We start from the raw sequence: 10,449 nt of genomic DNA, 5'->3' as shown, positions 1-10,449 counted from the left end.
GAATTTTGTCAATACATTATATTGGATTATAGATGAAGAGTAAGGGAATTTTAGTCAGTGCTTTATATCGGATTATAGATGTAGAGTAAGTAGAATTTTGTCGATACATTATATTGGATTATAGATGTAGAGTAAGGGAATTTTGTCAATACATTATATTGGATTATAGATGTAGAGTAAGGGAATTTTGTCAATACATTATATTGGATTATAGATGTAGAGTAAGGGAATTTTGTCGATACATTATATTGGATTATAGATGTAGAGTAAGTAGAATTTTGTCAATACATTATATTGGATTATAGATGAAGAGTAAGGGAATTTTGTCAATACATTATATTGGATTATAGATGAAGAGTAAGGGAATTTTGTCAATACATTATATTGGATTATAGATGAAGAGTAAGGGAATTTTAGTCAGTGCTTTATATCGGATTATAGATGTAGAGTAAGTAGAATTTTGTCGATACATTATATTGGATTATAGATGAAGAGTAAGGGAATTTTGTCAATACATTATATTGGATTATAGATGTAGAGTAAGGGAATTTTGTCAATACATTATATTGGATTATAGATGAAGAGTAAGGGAATTTTAGTCAATACATTATATTGGATTATAGATGTAGAGTAAGTAGAATTTTGTCGATACATTATATTGGATTATAGATGTAGAGTAAGGGAATTTTGTCAATACATTATATTGGATTATAGATGAAGAGTAAGGGAATTTTGTCAATACATTATATTGGATTATAGATGAAGAGTAAGGGAATTTTGTCAATACATTATATTGGATTATAGATGTAGAGTAAGTAGAATTTTGTCGATACATTATATTGGATTATAGATGAAGAGTAAGGGAATTTTGTCAATACATTATATTGGATTATAGATGAAGAGTAAGGGAATTTTGTCAATACATTATATTGGATTATAGATGAAGAGTAAGGGAATTTTGTCAATACATTATATTGGATTATAGATGTAGAGTAAGTAGAATTTTGTCGATACATTATATTGGATTATAGATGTAGAGTAAGTAGAATTTTGTCGATACATTATATTGGATTATAGATGTAGAGTAAGGGAATTTTGTCAATACATTATATTGGATTATAGATGTAGAGTAAGGGAATTTTAGTCAGTGCTTTATATCGGATTAAATATGAAGAGTAAGGGAATTTTGTCGATACATTATATTGGATTATAGATGAAGAGTAAGGGAATTTTGTCAATACATTATATTGGATTATAGATGTAGAGTAAGGGAATATTGTCAATACATTATATTGGATTATAGATGAAGAGTAAGGGAATTTTAGTCAGTGCTTTATATCGGATTAAATATGAAGAGGAAGGGAATTTTGTCAATACATTATATTGGATTATAGATGAAGAGTAAGGGAATTTTGTCAATACATTATATTGGATTATAGATGTAGAGTAAGGGAATATTGTCAATACATTATATTGGATTATAGATGAAGAGTAAGGGAATTTTAGTCAGTGCTTTATATCGGATTAAATATGAAGAGGAAGGGAATTTTGTCAATACATTATATTGGATTATAGATGAAGAGTAAGGGAATTTTAGTCAGTGCTTTATATCGGATTAAATATGAAGAGGAAGGGAATTTTGTCAATACATTATATTGGATTATAGATGAAGAGTAAGGGAATTTTAGTCAGTGCTTTATATCGGATTAAATATGAAGAGGAAGGGAATTTTGTCAATACATTATATTGGATTATAGATGAAGAGTAAGGGAATTTTAGTCAGTGCTTTATATCGGATTAAATATGAAGAGGAAGGGAATTTTGTCAATACATTATATTGGATTATAGATGAAGAGTAAGGGAATTTTAGTCAGTGCTTTATATCGGATTAAATATGAAGAGGAAGGGAATTTTGTCAATACATTATATTGGATTATAGATGAAGAGTAAGGGAATTTTAGTCAGTGCTTTATATCGGATTAAATATGAAGAGGAAGGGAATTTTGTCAATACATTATATTGGATTATAGATGTAGAGCAAGGGAATTTTGTCAACAACTTATAGTGGATTATAGATGAAGAGTAAGGGAATTTTAGTCAGTGCTTTATATCGGATTAAATATGAAGAGGAAGGGAATTTTGTCAATACGTTATATTGGATTATAGATGTAGAGTAAGGGAATTTTGTCGATACATTATATTGGATTATAGATGTAGAGTAAGGGAATTTTGTCAATACATTATATTGGATTATAGATGAAGAGTAAGGGAATTTTGTCAATGCTTTATATCGGATTAAATATGTAGAGTAAGGGAATTTTGTCGATACATTATATTGGATTATAGATGTAGAGTAAGGGAATTTTGTCAATACATTATATTGGATTATAGATGAAGAGTAAGGGAATTTTGTCGATACATTATATTGGATTATAGATGTAGAGTAAGGGAATTTTGTCAATACATTATATTGGATTATAGATGTAGAGTAAGGGAATTTTGTCAATACATTATATTGGATTATAGATGTAGAGTAAGGGAATTTTGTCAATACATTATATTGGATTATAGATGAAGAGTAAGGGAATTTTGTCAATACATTATATTGGATTATAGATGAAGAGTAAGGGAATTTTGTCAATACATTATATTGGATTATAGATGAAGAGTAAGTGAATTTTGTCAACAACTTATAGTGGATTTTATATATACTGATTATCAGTATGATGAACAAACTACAATACATTGGATAGTAATCACTCACACTGGGTAAGGGCATATATTCACTAATCATGCACACACACACATGTGCACAGGATTATATATATATATATATATATATATATATATATATATATATATATATATATATATATATATATATATAAAGAGAGAGAGAGAGAGAGAGAGAGAGAGAGATCTGTTGCTGAGGGAAAACGAATGAAATGAAAACTTGTTATTCCTTAAAAAAGGTTTCACTGGGTTTTATTAGAGAAAAAATGTCATATATTTTAATATCAATGATAAATCAGAGTGGATCCGCGTTTGAAAAGTTGATATAAAAATGGATTTGATTTCTTTTTTTCCTTATCGGCTGAAACAATTACCTATACAAATAGAAATGCATACAGCACTTGAGGTACATGTCAAGTAGATTCGTTTGTACTGAGAATGTTAACGAAAACATTATGACGTCTATTCTGCTTCGTTGTTCAGTCGCTTCCAAAATGATTCCCAATAGTCGTGGAATTTTAAACCTGGAAGAAGGAAGTAATTTATCTACATATGGATACATTGCTATATTTTATAAAATATTGCTGAGAACCAAACAATCAGACCAATAGAGATATATTTTTTTCTTTTCGGTTGATATTTGCATGTTATTTTGTCAAAATGTATTTAATTCTGTTTAATGAAACATTCTGTGATAGAATCTTTCAAATTAGCAAATACGTTTGGGTAACATTTGAGATCAAATACGTGTTTACCGTACCAATACATGCATTACATTTCTGTTAGTTCGAACGGTATAAACATTAACCTTCAAGTGTCAGCTGATCAGAGTTTACGCTGTGCGCTGGAATGAGTATCGAAACTAAGCTCTAGTGTACTCAATAATACAGAACCTGACTAAAGAGAAAGACACTGCAAAAACTGTTTCAATACAAATGTTGCAGAGACTGTACGAATGTGGTTTAGCAGTACTTTACTAGGCTTGTGGGAGTTATTACTTTCTCAATAGATAATTGTAACCGACTTAATTTAGGCATATATGGTAATTACTAAACACAAACAAAAACACTAATAAACGAAAACGTAATCGAAGGAAATAATCACTTGAATTGGCTCGCAACGAGCATAGAAGCTTAAATTTTCTGTCGTGATAGAACTTGCCGGCAAACAAAGCTTGTGAAAATGCTTAGTTTGTATATTTTGTTTTAACAAAATGCATAAGTACCTTTATTGCGCCTTGAAGTTGAAATATTGCTGACTGAATTATTAATACCTTTATTGTGCCTTGAAGTTGAAATATTGCTGACTGAAGTATTAACACGTTTACTGTGCCATGAATTTGAAATATTGCTGACTAAAGAATTAACACCATTATTTTGCCTTGAAGTTGAAATATTGCTGACTGAAGTATTAACACCTTTATTGTGCCTTGAAGTTGGAATATTGCTGACTGAAGTATTAATACCTTTATTGTGCCTTGAAGTTGAAATATTGCTGACTGAATTATTAACACCTTTATTGTGCCTTGAAGTTGAAATATTGCTGACTGAAGTATTAACACGTTTACTGTGTCATAAATTTGAAATATTGCTGACTAAAGAATTAACACCATTATTTTGCCTTGAAGTTGAAATATTGCTGACTGAAGTATTAACACCTTTACTGTGCCATTAATTTGAAATATTGCTGACTGAAGTATTAACACCTTTATTGTGCCATGAATTTGAAATATTGCTGACTGAAGAATTAACACCATTATTGTGCCTTGAAGTTGAAATATTGCTGACTGAAGTATTAACACCTTTATTGTGCCTTGAAGTCGAAATATTGCTGACTGAAGTATTAACACCTTTATTGTGCCTTGAAGTTGAACTATTGCTGACTGAAGAATTAAAACCTTTATTGTGCCTTGAAGTTGAAATATTGCTGACTAAGGAATTAATACCATTATTGTGTCTTGAAGTTGAAAGATAGCTGACTGAAGTATTAACACCTTTACTGTGCCTTGAAGTTGAAATATTGCTGACTGAAGAATTAACACCATTATTGTGCCTTGTAGTTAAAATATTGCTGACTGCAATATAATCAGTCACTTGAGATTGGAAGAAGGTTTTAATAAGAACGATTGTTATGAAAAGCGGCTCTGTTGAATTCAGTAGTTGAGTCTTTAAAGGAAACTCCGTACTTTCGTATCTTTTGTACACATCCATATGGCTGAAATTCCAATGCTTTTAGACACATAACAGAGCAGCCACTGGCCTATACATTATCCAGTACAGATATTTAAAAAATCATTTGTTTTTTATATGCATCATGAGCCAGATAGTATGGCTAAATATGAATAACTGATAAATTAAGGTGCCTTCTGCAACTTGGTTATGATAATTTGGTTCAAATCATGTAAGTTGAGATATATGCTTATTAGTAAAACGCAATAGAGATATATTTATTTATTTGTTTGTTGTCGTTTCGTATGGTATCATTTCAATTATTGAACTTTTGTATTTTTAATATAATTGAATATAGAAATGAATGAAACTATATTTCATCGGCATTTCTACATGTATGAAAATATATGTAATCGAACCTGTTCAGCAATATTCCTAATTTATGGATCGCCACATTCAATACAGAATTTTATATTCATAGTCAATGGTCAAAATATTTTGTCATTGGCTTTTCTGTTGTGTGTCTACTTACCCTGTATTGTATTGTTATTCAGAATGAATTTATACAATATAAGGTAATTCATATAATTTTGTTTAATTCAAGTAATCAAACAAACAGTCACAAAAAGTGGCACATTATCATATGTCACTATCACTGCAGTCTGTGTTAAATTAACAGAAACAGTTGCAGCGTAAGTGTTAATGTATGGTTATGCATGGCCAACCTTAAAAACGTAAAAAAGGGAACTAGGTGAAATGCAAATTATTTCATCTCATACTTACACAATTTTACTTTCCTCCAGTGCGGGATAAACTGGTAATAATAGGCAGGATTATGATGAGGATTATCACTGTAAAGAAATGCAGGATTATGATGAGGATTATCACTGTAAATAAATGCAGGATTACGATGAGGATTATCACTGTAAAGAAATGCAGGATTATGATGAGGATTATCACTGTAAAGAAATGCAGCATTATGATGAGGATTATCACTGAAAAGAAATGCAGGTTCACATTGCTAACTCGAAAAGTTCAATTACAGTTCCACATTTTACAATCATGTCTTTTCTAAAACCTTTATATTCTTTCTATATTTATTTGCCAATGAGTTCTCCTGTATTTGGTAATCAAATATGAAAATCAAGTCTTCACACGTGTATCATGTTTGGCCTATTTATCGTAAATCCCTTGCTTGTCTAATGATGATCCCATACTTTTGGATCGTCCCACTCATCATTACCACAAAATGTTGGCTGCAATTTACTGCCATTGTATTACACTGACAATTATCCACCCCCTTCTGTCATCTATAAACAAGATATATGCTTCATTATTCATTTTGATAGTAGTTTGTTAAATGGGTGTGATTATTTATTCCGTCGACCTGTAAATTATATATATATATATATATATATATATATATATATATATATATATATATATATATATATATATATATATATATATATATAGAGAGAGAGAGAGAGAGAGAGAGAGAGAGAGAGAGAGAGAGAGAGAGAGAGATAAAAAGCATACTCACAGGGAAAAATGAGCCCGATGATACCACCACCTCCGAAACCACCACCTCCGAAACCACCAGCCCCGCCATATCCGCCGCCGAATCCGCCATATCCTTTTCCAAAGTACCCGCCGAATCCTTTTCCACCGTAGCCGCTATAACCACCGTAAATTCCTTTGGCTGGGCTTATATACCCCGTGTAGGGCAACTGGTAGGTGGCGTAGGTAAGACCAACAAGGCCCACAAGAACTAGGGTAACCAGAACCGTTAGCTTGGCCATGACTTCATGCAAGCAAAATACCATATTCAGAACGTTAATGAAGACTGAGTAAATGTTTCTAAACAAAAATAGTTATTTAATAAAAAGAATGTCAAGAATCTTAGAAAACCGTGTAAATTTATTGATATAATTTTGACTATTCCAGAAGCAAAGGACAGCCATGATCTACATTTGAATAGACTGGTAACTATTTGAAAAAATATGTATTTGAATGTATTTACAATTTAAACACACACACACACACACACACACACACACATATATATATATATATATATATATATATATATATATATATATATATATATATATATATATATATATATGACTAAATTAATTAGATGATATGTGAATGTATCTGTCTTTCTATTTAACACAATAATCTTACATGCTTCTACTAAAAGCTTCAATGTTCCAAGTACTTAATCGTGATATGCACAATGTTCTAAGTAGTTACTCGTGATATGTACAATGTTAAAAGTACTTAATCGTGATATGTACAATGTTATAAGTACTTAATCGTGATATGCGCAATGTTATAAGTACTTAATTGTGATATGTACAATGTTCAAAGTACTTAATCGTGATATGTACAATGTTATAAATATTTAATCGTAGTATTTACAATGTTAATAGTACTTAATCGTGATATGTACAATGTTATAAGGACCTAATCTTGATACGTACAACATATATATTTACGTAGGTACATTTCTTAACTCTCATAAATTTCTTGTACTGAACAGTCATAAACTATTTAATTTTATTGACATATTTATTTCCAACCATGCAAGCACGATAGTAGAATCTGATTGTATTTGAGCTTATATATTTCTTGACCTTAATATTCTCAGTAACGTTCTGGATTTCCTTGACTTACTTTGTGTTACTCTGTGTTACTTATCAATCTTAGCGTCAACTGAGCATGCATATTTTTATTATTTGACTTTAGCAGGAAATATGTTTAATTCGATCATCACATTAAATGAAAGACATCAAAAGTTATAATGAATGTCGTCAATATGGGAAATGTTTAGAAAATGTCAACATAAGCCCAGCTGTATTTATGTCCATCAAAGTTGCCACAGCAACAAGTACTCTATAGTAAGGTAACTATCTCAGAGATGCATTCACATATACGAATCAATGTGCCTATGATATGATGATATTAAAGTGGGGTGGCGACAAAATAATTACGTATTTATGGCAACCATAATAGCGCACACAAACACACACACAAACACGTGCACTGAAAAACACGCATAAATTTGCGTAGAAGAAAACAATGATAAAACAATATGATATATTCTTCACAATCTCATGGGTGCAAAAATAATGCCAACTCTAAGCTGGATTCCATGAAAGGATTATGTACGCATTAATTTAGTGTCAATTGTGTAGAAAAATTTGTACGTATTCTTGTAAATTATTGCATGACATTTTATGATATACCGTGAATTGTGGGATTTTCTGAGAGATCAACCTTTTCACTGGCCGCCAATAAACAAGGATAACATTATAACATGAAATTCGAAGTTATTATAAGACGCGTACTTAGCAAAGAGGTCAATATGGCAGCCTCCACTTCAAAGACTATAATTCAATCTAAGATAGCGCGAATGTTTTTATTTTTTAATGTGCTATTATACTTTGAATTTGGAAGAGAGTTAATGTTTACAATTTCTGTGCCAATAACCACAAAACACTGGATAACATATATGACAAACTGCTGAAATATGCAACTTGAGTCAAATACTAGTACTTCTGCTTCCTGGTGGACGTAAAGGCTATGACATTATGGCTAGTTTAGTCTGTTATACAGTACATTTTTGTGGCCAATATTTTTAAGGTATGAAAACAAGCAAAATCATTGTTTGTACGAGTTAATAACGGACATATGTTTTGTCGTGGGTGAAATACTTAAGAGTTTTCAATCGTGTCTTTGTCACTCGTGAAAATGCTGTTTTCAACCCACTTGATGAAATATATCCATTTTTCACTCTCTTGAAGCAAAAATCATCTATATATTTTACATTCTCTTTAAAGAGAAGGTTCAATACCGTTCAATAATACTGTTCAAATTCTTAAAAGTTTGGAAATAATTTAGGATATGATTACATTAAATGTTAAAGCTGAAGTTCAATACACATTTCTAGATTGCATTTTCAACATACATACATACATACATACATACATACACACACACACACATATACATACATACATGCATACATACATACATACATACATACATACATACATACATACATACATACATACATACATACATACATACATATATTCTTACCTGAATCTTCGGTGTGCAGGTAGATATCTCTGCCTATTTCCTTCCGCAAAATTGTTGCTGGTTGAAAACTTGGTCTTTTATATATATGTTGAAGCGAAATGGGAAGCACACCAAAGAATGCGGACAAACAAGATTAAAATAGGGGATTGGCTGAAAATTTAAAGTACAAATAAGTATTTCCGTGTATCTTTACATGTCTAAAATCAAATAAAATATACATAAAACGGATGTTCAATCCGTGTTTCCGCATCTCCCCCTTAAAATTTCCTCATCGTATGCTTATCCTTTGAATTACGTTTACCACTTGTAATATATACAATAATAATCTTCTAAAACTATTGGAAAATTTATATTAAAATCATCATTAAAATATTGTTTGTAATTTGAAAGAAGTACGCTAAATATGAAGAAAATAAATAGTTTTTATCTTGATACAAAGAATTTTTGTATGTCATTACTTCTAAAAATGGACTAATTCGCCTGTGGGGCCGAACATAGAATAAGGAATATAGGGATGAAGCTCTTCATGTGCATTTTACAGTACCTATTTCCGAATAATTAAAGGTAGTTAGGATTGTCAACACTATTTTGGACGTTCTATTTGGCTATGAGTTCTCATGGTAGAAAAGTGACACCAAACAGGCTAGAGAGGAACAGCACACTTATCACAACGGCCAGGGCTCCAACATCTTGTATTGAAAGTAACATAAAAACAACAAACACAGCTAAAAGACCCTGGGAATCATGCTCAAGCTTATAGCATGGATAGAAATGCCACTTGTTCAAATAAAAGGGAAATTTTAAAATATTACCACTGTTGAATTAGATACGTATATAAGTGCCTACCTGAGCACATTTGATTAACCATACATTCTTACTAGTTACCATAGAGCTATATACAGTCAATCAATAAACAAGAACTATGGCTACATCACATCATCTTTAGATGACTTTGTTACCAAGTGCAACGCCCTGAATTATAGGAGGGAAGACCTTACAATGAAAGGTTTTCGAAATCCCCAAATGAGATCGAACAGTAACTCAAATGAGAAAGAAACTTTATTTATTTCCCGTCAACGTTGCATCCGAAAACCCGAAAAATTATTTAAAACTGACTGGAACATCAAATTATTTTGTTTCATACCCAGTGATAAAAACAGACGATTGACATATACTGATATGACACTTAAAACGGACGAAAAGTTCGTGGGCAGTAAGAAATAAGAATGTCCATAAAGGTGCCCAGTTCATGCTTGCAAAATGTATGCTTGTCAAAGGTTTCATCTATAAACAGTCCACAAACACCTCATCACCATGCACTTTGCCACGATAGAACTGCTAACTGTTTAGGCTCATGTGCGGACCTACGCGTATGAATACATTTTAATCGATCATAAAAATATAGTCTGTAAAGTCTGGAATGAATGAAAGAAACACA

The 10,449-nt window shown here is 31.1% G+C and overlaps 1 long non-coding RNA gene across 1 annotated transcript; it reads right to left on the bottom strand.

Annotated features, from left to right (window-relative positions):
- Nucleotides 1–3,067: 3,067 nt before the first annotated feature.
- LOC149797606 (uncharacterized) lies at nucleotides 3,068–6,681 on the bottom strand. Its single transcript, XR_016421543.1, has 3 exons — nucleotides 6,445–6,681; nucleotides 5,685–5,752; nucleotides 3,068–3,257 (listed from the first exon to the last, which is right to left on the bottom strand). It is a non-coding gene; the product is annotated as an uncharacterized LOC149797606 (long non-coding RNA).
- Between the last annotated feature and the right edge of the window lie 3,768 nt (nucleotides 6,682–10,449).

The sequence above is a fragment of the Sinohyriopsis cumingii genome, chromosome 6 (genome assembly GCF_028554795.1).
Source record: "Sinohyriopsis cumingii isolate HCF-2022 chromosome 6, ASM2855479v2, whole genome shotgun sequence".
In the NCBI taxonomy this organism is placed as follows: Eukaryota; Metazoa; Mollusca; class Bivalvia; order Unionida; family Unionidae; genus Sinohyriopsis; species Sinohyriopsis cumingii.
Note: the sequence above shows the minus strand (reverse complement) of the source record. Positions and strands in the feature narration are given on the sequence as shown.